At 41.7% G+C, this 17,815-nt stretch overlaps 1 non-coding gene across 1 annotated transcript; it reads left to right on the top strand.

Moving 5' to 3' along the window:
* The first annotated feature begins 14,977 nt into the window (after positions 1-14,977).
* On the top strand, positions 14,978-15,084 carry LOC136154866 (U6 spliceosomal RNA). Its single transcript, XR_010660572.1, has one exon. It is a non-coding gene; the product is annotated as a U6 spliceosomal RNA (small nuclear RNA).
* Positions 15,085-17,815: the final 2,731 nt, after the last annotated feature.

Raw genomic sequence — 17,815 nt, 5'->3', positions numbered from 1 at the left:
ACTTCTCATTGCACTTAGAAAAAAATCCAAACTCTTTCCTGTGACATACAAGAGTCCTACAGGATTTGGCCCCTGCATGATTCTTCAGCCTCAGCTTGTGCCACGTTCCCTCTTGCTCCCTATATTTCAGTCTCACTGTCTTGTCTGTTTGGTAAACAAGTCCATTAGGGCTTCCATGCCAATTCATCTCTCTATTTGGAATGCTGATCTCCTAATTCTCTACATGTGATAGATGTCTTCTTATTATTAAGGAATCAGCATAAATGTCACCTTTTCAGAAAGGGCTGTGTTGGCCACCTGAAGTTGACTTCCTTCCTTGCTATCACTTTCTAATACATTAGCCTGTTTTCTTTTCTTTTTGGGAGGAGGACTGTGGTGGGTCTTTGTCACAATGCATGGGCTCTTTGTTGAGGCTAGAGGGCTTTTCCTAGTTGTGATGCATGGGTTTCTCTTGTTGTAGAGCACAGGCTCTAGAGCACACAGGCTTAGTAGTTGTGAACGTGGGTTCTCTAGTTGCAGTGCATGGGCTTAGTTGCCCCACAGTATGTGGGATCTTAGTTTCCCACCCAGGGACTGAACCCATCCCTACATTGAAAGGTGTATTCTTAACCACTGGATCACCAGGAAAGTCCCTGTTTTATTTTATTCATAGTATTTATCTCTATCAAATTTTCTCGTTCTTTAAGTGTTTATTCCCCACCACCCAGACACACAACTGGAATGTAAGCTCCATGAGAGTAGGAGCCTTTTCTGTTTCATCTGCCCTTGTATCCTCCATGCCTGGAACAGTACCTGGCATGTAGTAGACATACAGTAAATATATATTGAATGAATGTTGAATAAATTAATTGGCAGCAGAGCAGTTACTGCAGTGATGCAACAGGCAGTAAAGTCCCTTTAATTAAATTGGTGATAATAGGAAGCAAAATTGGAAAAAAATATCAATATCAGATCAGACCCACCCAGATTTCATTTCAGGGCATTTAATACTGGAAATGGTCTTCCCCAGTGACTCAGCAGTAAAGTATCCACCTGCAGTGCAGGAGACGCAAGAGATGTGGGCTCAATCCCTGGGTTAGGAAGACCTCCTGGAGGAGGAAATGGCAACCCACTCCAGTATTCTTACCTGGGAAATTCCATGGACAGAGGAAGCTGGTTGCCTATGGTCCTTAGGGTCACAAAAGAGATGGATATGACTGAACATGCACACATACAATGCTGGAAACACTGGAAGGCTTCTTAGGTCACTATTTCTATTACAGAGATTTAAAACTGGGACCACGGATCAATTAATAAATAAGTAATTATCCATTCATTAATCAAAAAAAATAGGTGGAGGACTAGATCAGTAGAACTTGCTATCTGGAAGTTATAGGAGTGGAAGCAAGGGATAAATGATAATTTCAAAGTTTCTTGCCATGCAATCAAAGCAAAACGCTTGGGAGAAGAATTGCTGGTGGGTGGGAAGGAAGGATGACAGGCTTGGTTTAGAACATGCTGAGTTTCACTCATCCCCTGAGGTTTCTGGCAGTGCCTTTCAATGTGGGCCTAGAATCCTGCAGGGAGGAGGAGATAGAGGTGGAGGATTTCATCAGCATAGAGATGAGAGTTGAAAGTAATGGCAGCGGGATCCTTGAGGAGTACAAAGCAACTGAAGGGTACAGAAAATTCTTATTTCAAGGGATCTGTTTATCACATCTCATACCTCCCAGAATGTACAACTAGAACGTGTGGGTTATAATCATCTCCGACACCCCCAGCCTCCTCCCCACAGTTTGCTCCCTCCCTTGAACAATCCTGTGGATTCTTTCCCAGGCAGGGGGCCCTAAGCGTGGGCTGTGAGGAGTCATTGTCATCCTCCCTGATATCAGCTTCATAACATACGCTCCTCACTGCTCACAGGGGCGGATATCAAGATAAGCAGTGGAGAGTGCCTCAGAATGACTGAAAAAAAAAAAGTTGGGGGGAAAAAGCCTGCCTATAAAGTGCCAAAGAATTGATGCTTTTGAACTGTAGTGCTGGAGAAGATTCTTGAGAATCCCTTGGACTGCAAGGAGATCAAACCAGTCCATCCTAAAGGAAATCAACCCTGAATATTCATTGGAAGGACTGATGCTGAAGCTGAAGTTCCAACACTTTGGCCTCCTGATGTGAAGAGCCAACTCATTGAAAAAGACCCTGATGCTGGGAAAAGATTGAGGGCAAGAGGAGAAGGGGGAGACAGAGGATGAGATGGTTGGATGGCATCTTCGACTCACTGGACATGAGTTTGAGCAAGCTCTGGGAATTGGTGATGGACAGGGAAGCTGGCGTGCTCCAGTCCACAGGGTCACAAAGAGTCAGACACGACCGAGCGACTGAATTGAACTATAAAGTCATCACCACTATTTTGCTTTCCCACTACAAATGCACTTTCTAATCCCTTATCCACCGGAGACAAGGCAGCATCAACAAACTCTTCTAGACACGCAGAGCTTCTTGTAACTCTGGCTAATGTTGTCAGTCAAAACACTGTTATAATTTGTATTCACGGCCAACATGTGGCTTGTCACAGTGAAGGAACTCACTCATGGAATTTAGTAGCAGGGCTGGGATGAGGTCCTCAGACCTCTAGGGCCAGCCCCTCTGTTTAGAAGGAGCTGCTGGCAACAATCTCAGAGTGTTATCCAACCCTCTCCCTCTGCCAGTAAGCAAGGTCTCATCCTTCACCCTGGGCTTCATCCTGAATCCCTGCTGGGAGCCAAGAGCCTGTCAGAGACTGATTGTTCTACTTCCCTTGGCAGATTGGCACTGGCCAGTGTCAGGAATTGTGCAGAGAGTATATAATAGGGTCCCTAATGAGGACATGACAATGATGATTTTGTTTCAACTGAAGGGCTTATGTGTCTATGTCAGTGTCTAGACCCTACAAGGCAAACCTGGAGGCCAGGAATGGGTGGAGAACACTATAAAGTAGAGACTCAGGACAAAATGGCAAGTGGCCCAGGTCCCTCAGCCACTTTGTGAAATAAATGAAACTTACAACTGTGTGTTGGGCTTTGGGCCTTGGGTTTGAGCAGGAAGAGTGCAGTGGCTTTGGGTGGTCAGAGTGGGTTGTTGCCTTCTAAATAAGACAAGACAGTCTGGATTTGGATTCTGAAAAAAAAAATTTAAAAAGAGACATGTTCCAGTTGAGCAGTGACTCTGTGTGGCTTGTTCACATGTCTCTCCCCAGGGCATTGAAGGGTGCCTGGCACATAGCAGTTGCACAGTAAATATGTGTTGACAAAAATGAAAAAATATATGTTGAATATGTGGATGAATGAAAATAGGTTTGACTGTCCATCCCAAATCTTAGAATTGTATTGATAAACTCAGCTTGTCTACTGGAAACCTTTTCCTAGCTGTCACTGGAAGAAATTAATTTCTGTAACATTCCAGGCAATAAGCCAAAAGCTCACAGAGATTGCTTTTAAAAGATGGTCTTGGGCCCATTTCCTCCCTTTTTATTTTTCTCTAGACCTAGTCTTCCATATTGAACATTTCAAGATTTTTTTTCCCTCTTAAGCTGGTAATAGGAGAAGGCAATGGCAACCCACTTCAATACTCTTGCCCAGAAAATCCCATGGACAGAGGAGCCTGGTGAGCTGCAGTCCATGGGGTCGCGAAGAGTCGGACACAACTGAGCGACTCCATTTTCACTTTTCACTTTCATGCATTGGAGAAGGAAATGGCAGTCCACTCCAGTGTTCTTGCCTGGAGAATCCCAGGGACGGGGGAGCCTGGTGGGCTGCCATCTATGGGGTCGCACAGAGTCGGACACGACTGAAGTGACTTAGCAGCAGCAGCAAGCTGGTAATAAGCTCCCATTTTTCCTCCCTTTGTCACTAGGTTGCTGCTGCAAATCTGAGTCTGATAACTTGGATTTCTAGTTTTGTGCTGATCTCTGCTTAGTGTGACATCAGTAGGTGTAGTCCTTATGGGAAATGTAGGTGTTCATGAGTATGCATGTGTGTACATGTATAAGCAATTTTAACTGCCCCGAAGAAGGAAAAGAACAAAAGGCCATGGAGAATGAAAATTCGTGTGTAAGTAAAATGATTAGGCACTTCTCAGCCTGTCACTGGAACCATGGTAAGTACTAGATAAGAAGATATCTCGTTAGAGACCAAGTCTCAAATTGGCCCTAAGGTGGAGCTCTCAGTTCAAGGCAAAGGTGGACCTTCCCCAAACACACAGAAAGTGAATCCATCCTCAGCAGCTCCAAGGTCATTGTAAAATAAGATACTGGGAAGCTTGGAAGACAAACAAGCATGTGGCTATAAACGGTACTTCCTCCCTGGGAGGAGAGTAATGGGGGCAGCAAGTACCATCTAGCCCAGTCCTCTGGCCCAGGTTGAGCTTAGCTCTTTGAGCTGCCTAGTTCAGAAACCTGAGTCACACCCCTCAGCTCTCCTGCCTTCCCTCCTCCCAGATTCTCCCACCATCTCTGGAAATTGGTGAGGAAGAGGAATTAGCCTTAAGTTAGATACTTTATTGGTGAACCAGGAAGAATTGTAGGAGCAGTCAAGAGTCAGAGGTCATGAACAATCTATAGGTCATCAACACAGAAGAAAGAGTTAAGACAACAGAACACTGGAATGAGAGCCAGAGGGCCTCCAGAAAGTGTTTTATATAGCTTTATAGCTTAAATGTTTTGTTTGTCATGTCTTATAGAGAATACAGAGTAATAGTAAATAATTTCTTTTTTTTAAAAACTCTATCTTGTGGCATTAGTAATAATGGCAGCTAACATGTATTGTAAACTATGTGCCAGATACTGTCCTAATCCTCTTAAGCAAATTATCCCACAACTTCATTTAATCCTCACAATGATTCCCAAGGGGCAAGTGCAATTAATATTATCACTAGCTTTTAGATGATGAAGCCGAGACCTAGAGTGGTGAATAAATGTTCTTGGGTCACACAGTTACTGAGTGATTGAGACAAGATTTGAAGCTAGGCTATCTAACTTCTGTGAACAAAATTGGTGCACCTACAATAAGTGTGTTTCCTCCCTTTGACTCTCTGACATAAGTACCAATTTTATAAGGTTTTAAGCTGACACAGTAGAAATGGAAGTGGGTGATTTTATAAACCCTTTAGCTTCTTTCTTAGAATAAGGGACTTAATATCTTGGCCACACCCCTTTACGTCAGAAAAGCTAAAAAGGATATGGTGATATATTTTATACTTTTATTAAATAATAGGCCATGTTATGTATGTTGTAAAGCTGTGAATTGACAGTGGTGGCTTCTACTTTGCAAAGTTTTCATAGATGTACAGCACAGGTATCTCATAGGCACAGTTAAATTAGGTTCACATCTGTTCTTCTGGGGCTTCCCTTGTGGCTTAGCTGACAAGAATCTGCTTGCAATGTGGGAGACCTGGCTTCAGTCCCTGGGTTGGGAAGATCTCTTGGAGAAGGGAACAGCTACCTACTTCAGTGTTCTGGCCTGGAGAATTCCATGGGACTGTATAGCCCAAGGGGTTGCAAAGAGTTGGACACAACTGAGCAACTTTAACTTTCACTCTTCTTCTGAGATGTAGGACATATTCAGGAATGTGCCCCATGTGTGAGGTGCAGGATATCTGAGGCAGGGCCTTCCTATATGTTTATTTCCAGGAGGAATTTGAGATTAAAATACAGAGAAGTATAGGCTTCTGGAAGACTTGATGGAAAGAGGTGTGCCTGGTTGAGGAATGAATTTCTACCACTGGCTCAGGAATAGATGAGACAGTTGGAACCCCAACAGATTCTGAATCTTGAGATTCTCAGTGCTCTTTGGCCAGTAGCTACCAGTGTCTCTGAGTGCAAATGGGAAATTGGAGGCCTGATGTCTTCTAGATTACAAGATTTTAGGAACAGGTCCAGAGGAATGCCCAGGTTGTCTCTATCTATTTATCTATATAGATATTAAATGGGCTTCCCAGGTGGTGCTAGTGGCAAAGAACCCACCTGCGAATGCAGGAGACATAAGAGACCCAGGTTTAATCCCTAAGTCAGGAAGATCCCCTGGAGAAGGGCATGACAACCCACTCCAGTATTCTTGCCTGGAGAATCCCATGGACAGAGGAGCCTGGAGAGCTACAGTCCATAGGGTTGCAAAGAGTCAGACATGACTGAAGCGACTTAGCATGCATAGATATTAAATGATGGAATATAAGCCATTGAGTAGTCACCAGTCAGCAAACCTTTGACAGTACTGGTTCCATGTGTGTTTTAAGTGTCTGGATATAATATCCTTAAAGGCCCATTCCAGGACCAGGCACTTTTGACATGCTACATACTATTTAGGCAGGATCTTAATAAGGAAACTCTCAGACCAAGGTACATACAGTGGGTCAGTCATGCCCCACCTAAGACCCTCACATTTGTGCCATACTGCAACACAAGGCAGGCCCTATCCATCTTAGAGCCCTTTCTTTTTTCCTTGACACATTCCTTCAGGGATCTCATCCACTGATCAGGATAACCCCACACATTACCTTCTCCGACCGAGGTCCACACCACAATGGTGAACCCCACACAGCAGCCCTCCTGGCACTCACCCGCTCTCCTAATACTGTCAGGCAACTCTCACTTACATGAGAAGCCATACCCTAACTGTACGGAGTAAGAGCTTTCTTTTTGAGGTTGCATCTTAGCTGTGATATACACTGAGACAAGCCTGCTCTCCACCAGAGTGCATCCTACCATTATGGAGTCTTGACAGTGACCTCCATGGCCTGCTTCACCAATCTTAACTCTGTGAGGCACCTGCTGCTCAAATTGGAGCTCTTATTGAACTTTACAATGTAGTGAAGCCAGTCTTACGTGATCTGTCACCATGCCACCACTCTGAATATCATGAGGTCAATCTTGATCACCCAGCTACCACTTCATGCAGGATGGCCAGGTCAGAGACTTCCCTTGTTGGATCTACGGTGAAGCTGACTTTACCAGCTCTCACCTTCACCAGGCTTTATGCTGCCATTTTGCTCTTAGTAACACAACCCATCTCCTAGACCAAGGTTCACATATGCCTGGTGAAACAACTGTCTAGTGCCCCTGATTAGTGCTGTATTATCCAGAAGGCCAGCTCATATGTGCTTAGGGCACGGGACTGCAATAGCACCACCAAATAACTTTTTTTTTTTAGCCACACTGTGAGGCATGTGGTATCTTAGTTCCCTGACCAAGGATCAAACCCATTCCCCCTGCATTGGGAGCCCACAGTCTTAATCACTGGACCACCAGGGAAGCCCTCAAATAACTTTTTAAGGAGTTTGAAATGTGACTTTAAAAAATGAAGTAGTCATGATAAGAAAAATCAGAACTTTGCTGAATTATTTTTTACACCTGTTATATGGTTTAAAATGATTTCCATTTGAATGACAAAGATGAGGGCAAACTTCCAAAATCTTTTCCATAATTAGGGCTTCCAAAGGCCTTGATTTGGCCTGTGTTTTCTGTTTCCCCACAAACTTTGAGGCAGTCACCTGTCACTACTCAAAATGCCTCATGCCATCAGACAGCCTTTGCTTAGAATAGTAACCTTGTAACTAGGACCAATATTCATCCAGAATACATGAGTATGGCCATAACAGATGTTCAAATACTGAAATTCTTCCCTACTTACTGATAAATACCTACTTCTCTATATCATCATCCCTTCCCCTTGTGTATCCCATCATCATCCTAGCTTCCCTAAACCCTCCCTAAGACTCTTTGGACCTCCTCAGAATCTCACAACCAAGATATAAGGCCTGCTTTAGCATCGTATTCCAAGTGGACAGTGCCCATGTAGAATCTGTTGTTAAATATTTTGAACATCATCCTCTCCTGCAACCACTGCAACCCAACATTATATAGCTCTCGAAGGCTCACTGCCTCAGTGCACATGCCATGAGGCACATCTCTTCCAAAGCAGCAAGACTCCAGTATAGGTATGCAGTGCGTGCTAACCACTGGCCCACACCATCACTCCCCATCCTTATATGGACCCTTTGTTTGGGGGCTGTTCTTGAGCAGACCACACCCCAGCCAAGCTCTTCATGGAGCAGCCCTCCACTTGTTCATCTCCCCATACCATGTGACAGGTTATAACCATGCCTCCACTTCACTTATTGGCTTGATCAGCCACTCACGACTGCTCCTGTTATCTGGACAACCCATGATCTGGCCAGTGCACACAACTGTAGCTTGAGGAAATGACTGACAAGAGCAGGTCCACATAGCTGGTACCAGTCCTCAAAGCCCAAAGACCAGACCAGAGTCCACCAAGAATATGGTGTCAACTTGTAATATGGCTCCCACACCACCTATTCATAGAGCATTAGGCTGAACTTATGAAACCAAGATCCACAACACTGTCTCCAACAATTCAAGTGAAAGTGAAAATGCTAGTAGCTCAGTTGTGTCTGACTGGACACATGTGTTTGTCCTGTGACCCCATGGACTGTGGCCCACCAGTCTCCTCAGTCCATGGGATTCTCCAGGCAAGAATACTGGAGTGGGTTGCCATTTCCTTCTCCAGGGGATCCAGGGGATCTTCCTGACCCAGGGTTCAAACATACATCTCTGTGTCTCCTCCATTGGCAGGTGGGTTCTTTACCATCTGAGCCACCAGGGAAACCCCCAACAATTCAAGGGACATGCTAAACAGAGTCAGGTCTCAAGTCTCTCTTCCCTCAACAATGAATCACTACCCCAAGCAGTCCTGTGAAACCACTCAGGGCACTGACTAGAACAGTGCAGCAACTGCTCTCCACATGGCCCTAGGTCATCCCTGACCAGTGTGAGAGCCACATCAACACTGACCAGGCAATCACACATACATCCATGCCTCACATCCTGAAGCAAATCTTCACAAGGCTAGAAAACGAACCTCAGCGCATAAAACTGAAATGTTCTGAGAGACTAAGGACTCCAACAGAAGCTGCTAAGTTGACCAGAGTCCACAGAAGCATTCTCCGCATAATGAGATGATTTGATCTGTGAACAAACCTGGCATATGGCCCCATTCTTCACATTCATCTCTTCCTTCCCTCCCCTTCCCTCTTCCTCCCCTCTTCTCCCCTTCCTCTCACCCCTTTACTGCCATTCTCTGTTCCCCTTGTTCTCTTTCTCTCTCAGTCGAGTCACTGCTGTATTATTTGTCAAAATAGTTTGGATGTGTCCCCAGTTACATTTAGGCCAGAGGAAAACTCAGGAAGGCTCAAAGGCGGTGCCATCCCCCCCCTCCCCGCCCCTATCACCAGGCAGGACTGTTGCAGGAGGCGGGGCCTCCTGAATGAGAATCTGTGCTCCTGGAACAGCGTGGTTGGGGAACAAAATCCCCTTCCTTTAGTAAGCAGGGCCCCCAAGCCAGCTGCTGGTGAGATAAGACCAGACCCCAGATGAAGGGTGATGTCAACCAAATTGAGAGGGACTAGAGGAGACCTCAAAGCTATGGTTTTTCCAGTTTTCATGTGTGGATGTGAGAATTGGACCATAAAGAAAGCTGAGCGCTGAAGAATTCATGCTTTTGAACTGTGGTCTTGGAGAAGACTCTAGAGAGTCCCTTGGACTGCAAGGAGATCCAACCAGTCCATTCTAATGGATGGAATATTCATTGGAAAGACTGATGCTGAAGCTGAAACTCCATTAATTTGGCCACCTCATGCGAAGAATTGACTCATTGGAAAAGAGCCTGATGCTGGGTAAGATTGAAGGCAGGAGAAGAAGGGGATGACAGAGGATGAGATGCTTGGATGGCATCACCAACTTGATGGACATGAGTTTGAGCAAGCTCCGGGAGTTGGTGATAGACTTCCAGGGAAGCCTGGTGTGTTGCAGTCCATGGAGTCGCAAAGAGTCAGGCACGATTGAGCAACTGAACTGACCGAGAGGAGACCTTGAACAAAAAGTAGAGAAAATCTTCTGAGCCCCCTCATACCCCACTCCTTGCCATACCTCATGAGGGGAAAAAATTGTTAAAAGAAACCCTTCATATGAAAGTTTGTTATCAATCTTTAGAGATTGAAACAAGCCATGATTCATTGTCCTTCTTTCTGCCCATTATTCTCCTTTCACTGCATTCTATTCAGTTTTGGTCTCACATGTGATATCATCACATTCAATCTCACTCCACACTCCCTCCCTAAGTTGTCAGTGTCCTCCATTTGGTGTGTGTATTTTAGGACCTTTTTCTCTATGTTTATGTATGTATATAGAGACCAATACAAATATAGAGGATTATTCTGTGGGTGGACTTTTTATAATCGTGCTCTTAAGTGGCTTTTCAAAATTTAAAATGTATAAACATATGTGCTTCCCCAATCCTTTGCAAATATTTTTTCAAACTTTTCTTCTGAAAAATTTCAAACAGAAAAAATGTGATAGTATAATGACTCGCTATATAACTGCACCTAAATTAAATAATTGTTAACATTTACCATTCTTGTTTTATCTATCTATCCATTATAGAGCTATCATTTTTTGCTGAGCCACTTCATTGCAAGTTGTAAGTATCATGACTCAACCATCAAAATCCTTCAGCAAGGATCTCTTAAAATAAGGACATTCTCCTACATAAATGCCCATTACATTCAAATGATATCTTATCACCCTTGTGAAAATTAACAATAATATCCTAAGCTTTATATCATTTAATATTCAGTTCAAATTCAAATTTCCCTAAGAGTCTCAAAATGTCTTTTATAATGCTTTATTTTGGCGACCAGGATCCAGTCAAGGCTAACTAATTGCATATTTTATTGAAAGTAGTGAAAAGTGAAAGTGTTAATCACTCAGTCATGTCCGACTCTTTGTGACCTCTTGGACTATAGCCTGCCAGTCTCCTCTGTCCATGGGATTCTCTAGGCAAGAATACTAGAATGGATTGCCATGACCTCCTCCAGGGGAATCTTCCCAACTTGTGTCTCTTACCATCTCCTGCATTGGCAGGTGGGTTTTTTACCACTAGTGCCACCTGGGAAGACTTCGTTCTTTTTATCTGTGAATATTTTTTAGATTCCACATATAAGTGATAACAGAATATTTGCCTTTCTCTGTCTGACTTATTTCACTAAGTATATCTTCTAAGTCCATCTGTGTTGTTGCAAATTATAGGATCTCATTCTTTTTTTAATGACTGAGTAATATTCCACCCTGTGTCTCTGTGTGTGTGTGTGTACCACATCTTCTTTATCCATTCGTCTGTTGATGGATACTTAGGTTGCTTCTGTATCTTTGACTACTGTAAATAATGCTGCTATGAACATTGGGGGTGCATGCATCTTTTTTAATCAGTGTTTTTGTTTTCTTCACATATACACTCAGCAGTGGAATTACTGTATTTTATGATAGTTCTTATTTTTACTTTTTTGAGGAACCTCCCTACTGTTTTCCATAGTCGCTGCACCGATTTACAGTTTATTAGGGTTCCCTTTTCTCTGCATCCTCAGCAACAATTGTTATTTATAAACTTTTTGATAATAGCCATTTTGACAGGTGTGAGGTGATGTCTCACTGTGGTTTCGATTTGCATTTCTCTGATAATTAGTGATTTTGAGCATTTTTTATGTGCCTGTTGGCCATGTGTATATCATCTTTGGAAAAATGTTCATTCATATTTTCTGCCATTTTAAAAATCAGGTTTTATTTATGTTGAGTTATTTTGAACTTATTGATTTGTTCTAAAAGTTTTTACTGATTTCCTTAGAATTTTCTACATATATGATCATATCATCTATGAACAGAGATAGTTTTACTTCTTCCTTTCCAATCTCAGATACCATTTTTCCCCTGACCTAATTGCCCTGGCTAAAACCTTCAAGCAGTGTTGAATAGGAATGGTGAGAGTTGACATTCATGTTTTATGATCTTATAGGGAAACTTTTAGTCTTTCTTTATTAAGATTTTTCATAGACACCCTTTGTCAGGTTGAGGAGATTTCCTTTTATCTCTGGTTTGTCGAGTGTTTTCATCATAAAAGAATGTTTGGTTTTGTCAAATGCTTTTTTTTTTTTTTTAATTTATTGAGATGATTGTGTGGAATTTTCCCCTTTATTCTACTAACGTGGTGTGTTAGGTCAATTGATTTACATATATTGGACCTATCTTGAATTTGGGGGATAAATCTCACTTGGTCATGATATACCATCCTTTTTATATGCTGATGGCTTTCATTTGCTTCTATTTTGTTGAGGATTTTATATATGTTATTTGTAAAGGATATTCATCTATAGTGTTCTTTTTTGCAATGTCTTTGTTTGTTTTGGTATCAGGGTGATACTGGCCTCATAGAAAGAGTTAGGAAGTGTTCCCTCCTCTTCTAATTTTGCAAGAGTTTGTGAAGTATCAAGTATTAATTTTTCTTTAAACATCTTACAGAATTCACTGGTGAAGCTTTTTGTCCTGGGCTTTTCCTGGAAGAAAGTAATTGGTTATTAATTTAATGTTTTTATAGGTCTATTTGGATTTTTACAGTTCTTTTTGAGTCAGTTTGGTCCTTTGTGAAACTCTGGTTTTGTTATCTCTTTAGACTCTTTTATTCTAGAACAGTATTCCCACTTTTTTTCTCCAAACATTGATTTTGAAAGATATCAAGTTAATTGTCTTGTAGACTGTCTCCTGTTCTGTATCTGTCTGATTCTTTCAAATGGTATTGTAACAAATGGTATTATTTTACCTGTTACTGTTTCCCTTAAATCTATAACCTGGAAGTTACATCTGGTGGCTTGAGTAGTGTTAGGAGAAACATTTTTCTTGTCAAGGTTTGATGTTTTAGAAAATTTTTATTTTGGCAATCTAATGGATGAAAATGGTATCTCACTGTTAATTGCTAGGAAGATTGGATATATTCTTAGATTTATTGGCCATTTGAGTTTACTCCTCTGTGAACTTTTGGTTTTTATTCTTTGCGCACTTTGCTACTGTGTTAAACATCTTTGTCTTGTTGGTTTGTAAGCATTTATTATATATTCTGCATAAATGAAGACTGCATCCATATTTTTCATTTAGCTCTTTCATTCACATGAAAATTAGTTTTCCAGATGATGTATATGAGGTAATAATATTATTTATTTAAACTGATAAACTATTGTCTAGATGTGAAGTTTTGAATAGTCAGTCTTTTCATTGATTTGAGATGCCAGTTTTATTGTATACTGAATTCCCATAGGTACATGAATCAGTTTCAGGACTTTTCATTATGCTCTATTGATTTAGTTTTGTCTAGTCCTATGTAAATACATTTTAATTACCCAGAGGTAATTAAATGCTTTGATATCTACAAGTACCTTGTCTATTTAAAACTATTTTGGCTATTCTTGCATATTCACTTTATTTTTAAATTTTAGAATCAATTTGTCAAACTTTATGAAGTATCTTTTAGAATTTAGATTGTGATCACCTTGATCTTACAAGATTATTTTTGTGAGAATTTATGTTTTTAACATCCTGTATTTCACTTATAAGGTTTTTCTATGTTCAATACATTTTTATACTTTCCTTCATAAAAGTTTTGACCATTTTTGGGGTCAGATTTATTCCTATGTATTTCAGAAGGTTGGTTTTTTCTATTACACTTCTCAGTTGTTTATTGCTGGTATATAGAAAGCTATTATTTTTGGCCTGTGAACCATATACCCAATCACTTTTAAAAGTGCTATGAGGGGCTTCCCTGGTGGCTTAGTGGTAAAGAATCTTCTTACCAATGCTGGAGACACAGATTTGATCCCTGATCTAGATATCCCACATGCCGCAGAGCAACTAAGTTCATGTGCTGCAACCATTGAGCCTATGCTCAAGATCCTGGGAACCACAACTACTGAGTCCACAAACCATAACTTCTGAAGCCCGTGTGCCCTAGAGCCAATGGTCTGCAACAAGAGAAGCCACCACAATGTGAAGCCCATGCACTGCAATTAGAGAGTAGCCCCTGCTCGCTGCAATTAGAGAAAAAGCCCTCACAGCAATGAAGACCATGAATAAATAAATGAATAAAAGTATTTTTTAAGTACTATGAGCTCTAAATAGTTTGTCATTTCATTTTTAAACCTATCTTCTTTATCTGTCTTATTGCATTGGCTTCTACAATTTGTGTTTGTTTTAATTTCATCTTAAAACAAGCCAAAAAATGTTCAAACTACCACACAATTGCACTCATCTCACACTCTAGCAAAGTAATACTCAAAATTCTCCAAGCGAGGCTTCAACAGTGCATGAACCGAGAACTTCCAGATGTTCAAGCAGGATTTAGAAAAGGCAGAGGAACCACAGATCAAATTGCCAACATCTTTGGATCACAGAAAAAACAAGAGAGTTCCAGAAAAACATCTACTTCTGCTTTATTGACTACACCAAAACCTTTTACTGTGTGGATCACAACAAACTGTTGAACATTCTTCAAGAGATGGGAATACCAGACTGCCTTACCTGCCTCCTGAGAAATCTGTATGCAGGTCAAGAAGCAACAGTTAGAACTGGACATGGAGCAATGAACTGGTTCCAAATTGGAAAAGGAGTATGTCAAGGCTGTATATTGTCACACTGCTTATTTAACTTATATATATGCAGAGTGAAAAGTGAAAGTGAACTTGCTCAATCGTGTCCAAATCTTTGCGACCCCATGGACTGTAGTCCACCAGGCTCCTCCATCCATGGAATTTTCCAGGCAAGAATACTGGAGTGGGTTGCCATTTCCTTCTCCAGGAGATCTTCCCGAACCAAGGATTGAACCCAGGTCTCCAGCATTGTAGGCAGATGCTTTACCATCTGAGCCACCAGGGAAGTCTGATATATCCAGAGTATATCATGCAAAATGCCAGGCTGGTTGAGCACAAGCTAGAATCAAGATTGCCAGGAGAAATATCAATAACCTCAGATACGCAGATGACACCACCCTTATGGCAGAAAATGAAGATGAACTAAAGAGCCTCTTGATGAAAGTGAAAGAGGAGAGTGAAAAAGCTGGCTTAAAACTCAACATTCGTGCTCGCTTCAGCAGCACATATACTAAACTTGGAATGATACAGAGAAGATCAACATGGCCCCTGTGCAAGGATGACACGCAAATTTGTGAAGCGTTCCATATTTTTAAGAGACACGTGCACCCCAGTGTTCATCGCAGCACTGTTTATAATAGCCAGGACATGGAAGCAACCTAGATGCCCATCAGCAGACGAATGGATAAGGAAGCTGTGGTACATATACACCATGGAATATTACTCAGCCATTAAAAAGAATTCATTTGAATCAGTTCTAATGAGATGGATGAAACTGGAGCCCATTATACAGAGTGAAGTAAGCCAGAAAGATAAAGACCATTACAGTATGCTAACACATATATATGGAATTTAGAAAGATGGTAACGATAACCCTATATGCAAAACAGAAAAAGAAACACAGATGTACAGAACAGACTTTGGGACTCTGTGGGAGAAGGCGAGGGTGGGATGTTTTGAGAGAACAGCATCAAACCATGTATATTATCTAGGGTGAAACAGATCCCCAGCCCAGGTTGGATGCATGAGACAAGTGCTCGGGCCTGGTGCACTGGGAAGACCCAGAGGGATCGGGTAGAGAGGGAGGTGGGAGGGGGGATCGGGATGGAGAATACATGTAAATCCATGGCTGATTCATGTCAATGTATGACAAAACCCACTACAATATTGTAAAGTAATTAGCCTCCAACTAATAAAAATAAATGAAAAAAAAAAACCAACAACTCAACATTCAAAAAACAAAGATCATGGTGTCTGGTCCCATCACTTCATGGTAAACAGATGGGGAAACAATGGAAACAGTGACAGACTTTATTTTGTGGGGCTCCAAAATCACTGCAGATGGTGACTGCAGCCATAAAATTAAAAGACGCTTGCTCCTTGGAAGAAAAGCTATGACCAACCTAGACAGCATATTAAAAAGCAGAGACATTACTTTGCCACCAAAGGTCCATTGAGTCAAAGCTATGGTTTTTCCAGTGGTCAGGTATGGATGTGAGAGTTGGACTGTAAAAAAAGCTGAGAGTCGAAGAACTGATGCTTTTGAACTGTGGTCTCGGAGAAGACTCTCGAGAGTCCCTTGGACTGCAAGGAGATCCAACCAGTCAATCCTAAAGGAAATCAGTCCTTTCATTTGAAGGACTGATGCTGAAGCTGAAACTCCAATAATTTGGCCACCTGATTCGAAGAACCGACTCATTGGAAAAGAGCCTGATGCTGGGAAAGATTGAAGGTGGGAGGAGAAGGGGACAACAGAGGATGAGATGGTTGGATGGCATCACCGGCTCAATGGACATGAGTTTGAGCAAGCTCCGGGAGTTGGTGGTAGACTTCCAGGGAAGCCTGGCATGCTGCAGTCCATGGGATTGCAGAGTCGGACAGGACTGATTGACTGAACTGAACAGGAGACAAAGGCCACTCCCTTGAAGACTGTCACTTGGTCATTGTGGCAATCATTGCTTAGGGTTGACTGACTTTGCCTTTTCCATGGCATACTGTTTGTAGTGCCATATGACAGCTTCCACTCCTGTTACATGAAGAGAGAAAAATATACAGCTTGCTTCTTACAGTAGCTTGGAAAACCTGGTGGCTGACACCAAATGCTTAACATGTTCCTTTGTCAAAAGAACCTCTCTGCCTCATACTTTGGGGAAATACCTGGAAAGCATAATGGAATGAGTATTCTGCAGTCAGGTTATGGTCCTATGGAAGGAGCTAGGTGTCCACACACCTGAATTTTAACATTAGGTCTTTTCCTCATTTATTACGTGAGCTAGGACAAATCACTTGATTTCTCTGTGCCTCCGTTTCGTATCTGCCAAGTGAAGATGAAAATAGCATCTACCTCAAAAATCATTTCATTGTGATGATTAAAAGATGGTATGTATAAAATGCTTAGCAAAGAATCTAACACTATTCGGGGTTCACAAAAATTATCTGTTAGAATGAGTTACTGAATGGAATTATTGTGAAAAGCCTCGGAGTGAAAGGGAAGATACACCGTCTTACTCTGTATCCATTTCTCTCCATTGACTTGCAAGCAGACACTAAATGATTTGAACCTGATTAAAGAGAAACAAGATTCCCCAGAGAGACCTCCAGTAGCACCCTGCTGCTAAAGCAGCCATATCTTCTTGTAGGAAAGAGTGGGCACATGTAACTGGGCATTCATTGCAAAAGCAGTGACTCCATACACATGAAAAGAAGCTCTAGACTCCTCAACATTGTTCAAGATTAGCTAGACTCGGAGACTGACTTGACTTAACCTCTGAAAATCTCCAGGGTTTTCCTTGTGTTTCAGAGACTTTATTGACAAAAGGAAGACCACAGTGCCAGGATTGCTCTAGACTACAGACCCCTCCCACATGCCCTGAACTGTGTTAGTCTGTTTATTGCTCTGTACATCAGAGTGCTTTGGTTGTTTAAAGGGGAAACCAGATGGTGTGCCTAATTTGGGCTCTGTCATACTCCTACTTTGGCTAAACCATTTCCCTGCTCTGTTAAACAGTTTCTTATTTGCAGAAAGAGAATGATGCTGTGACTAATACCTCTTTCACCAGGACTTGGTGAGATAGAAAGTTGCCCAATTTAAAAACAAGAATGGTAATAATAACAATAGTGGTAGTAATGTCCAGCAAAAGTAGTAGTACCATTTAATGAGTATATATGATTTGTGAAGAAGAACACTGCTAAGTACTGGGCACGCTTTGTCTCATTCTCCTCATAAGAACCCTGTGAGATAGTTGCTCTTAACTCATCTATTTGATATATGAGAAAACTGAGGCCCAGGGAGGTTAAATAACTTGCTCAGGGCCTTATAACTAGT

Source organism: Muntiacus reevesi, chromosome X, assembly GCF_963930625.1.
Source record: "Muntiacus reevesi chromosome X, mMunRee1.1, whole genome shotgun sequence".
Lineage (NCBI taxonomy): Eukaryota > Metazoa > Chordata > Mammalia > Artiodactyla > Cervidae > Muntiacus > Muntiacus reevesi.
This window is presented reverse-complemented; position numbering and strand designations above follow the sequence as displayed.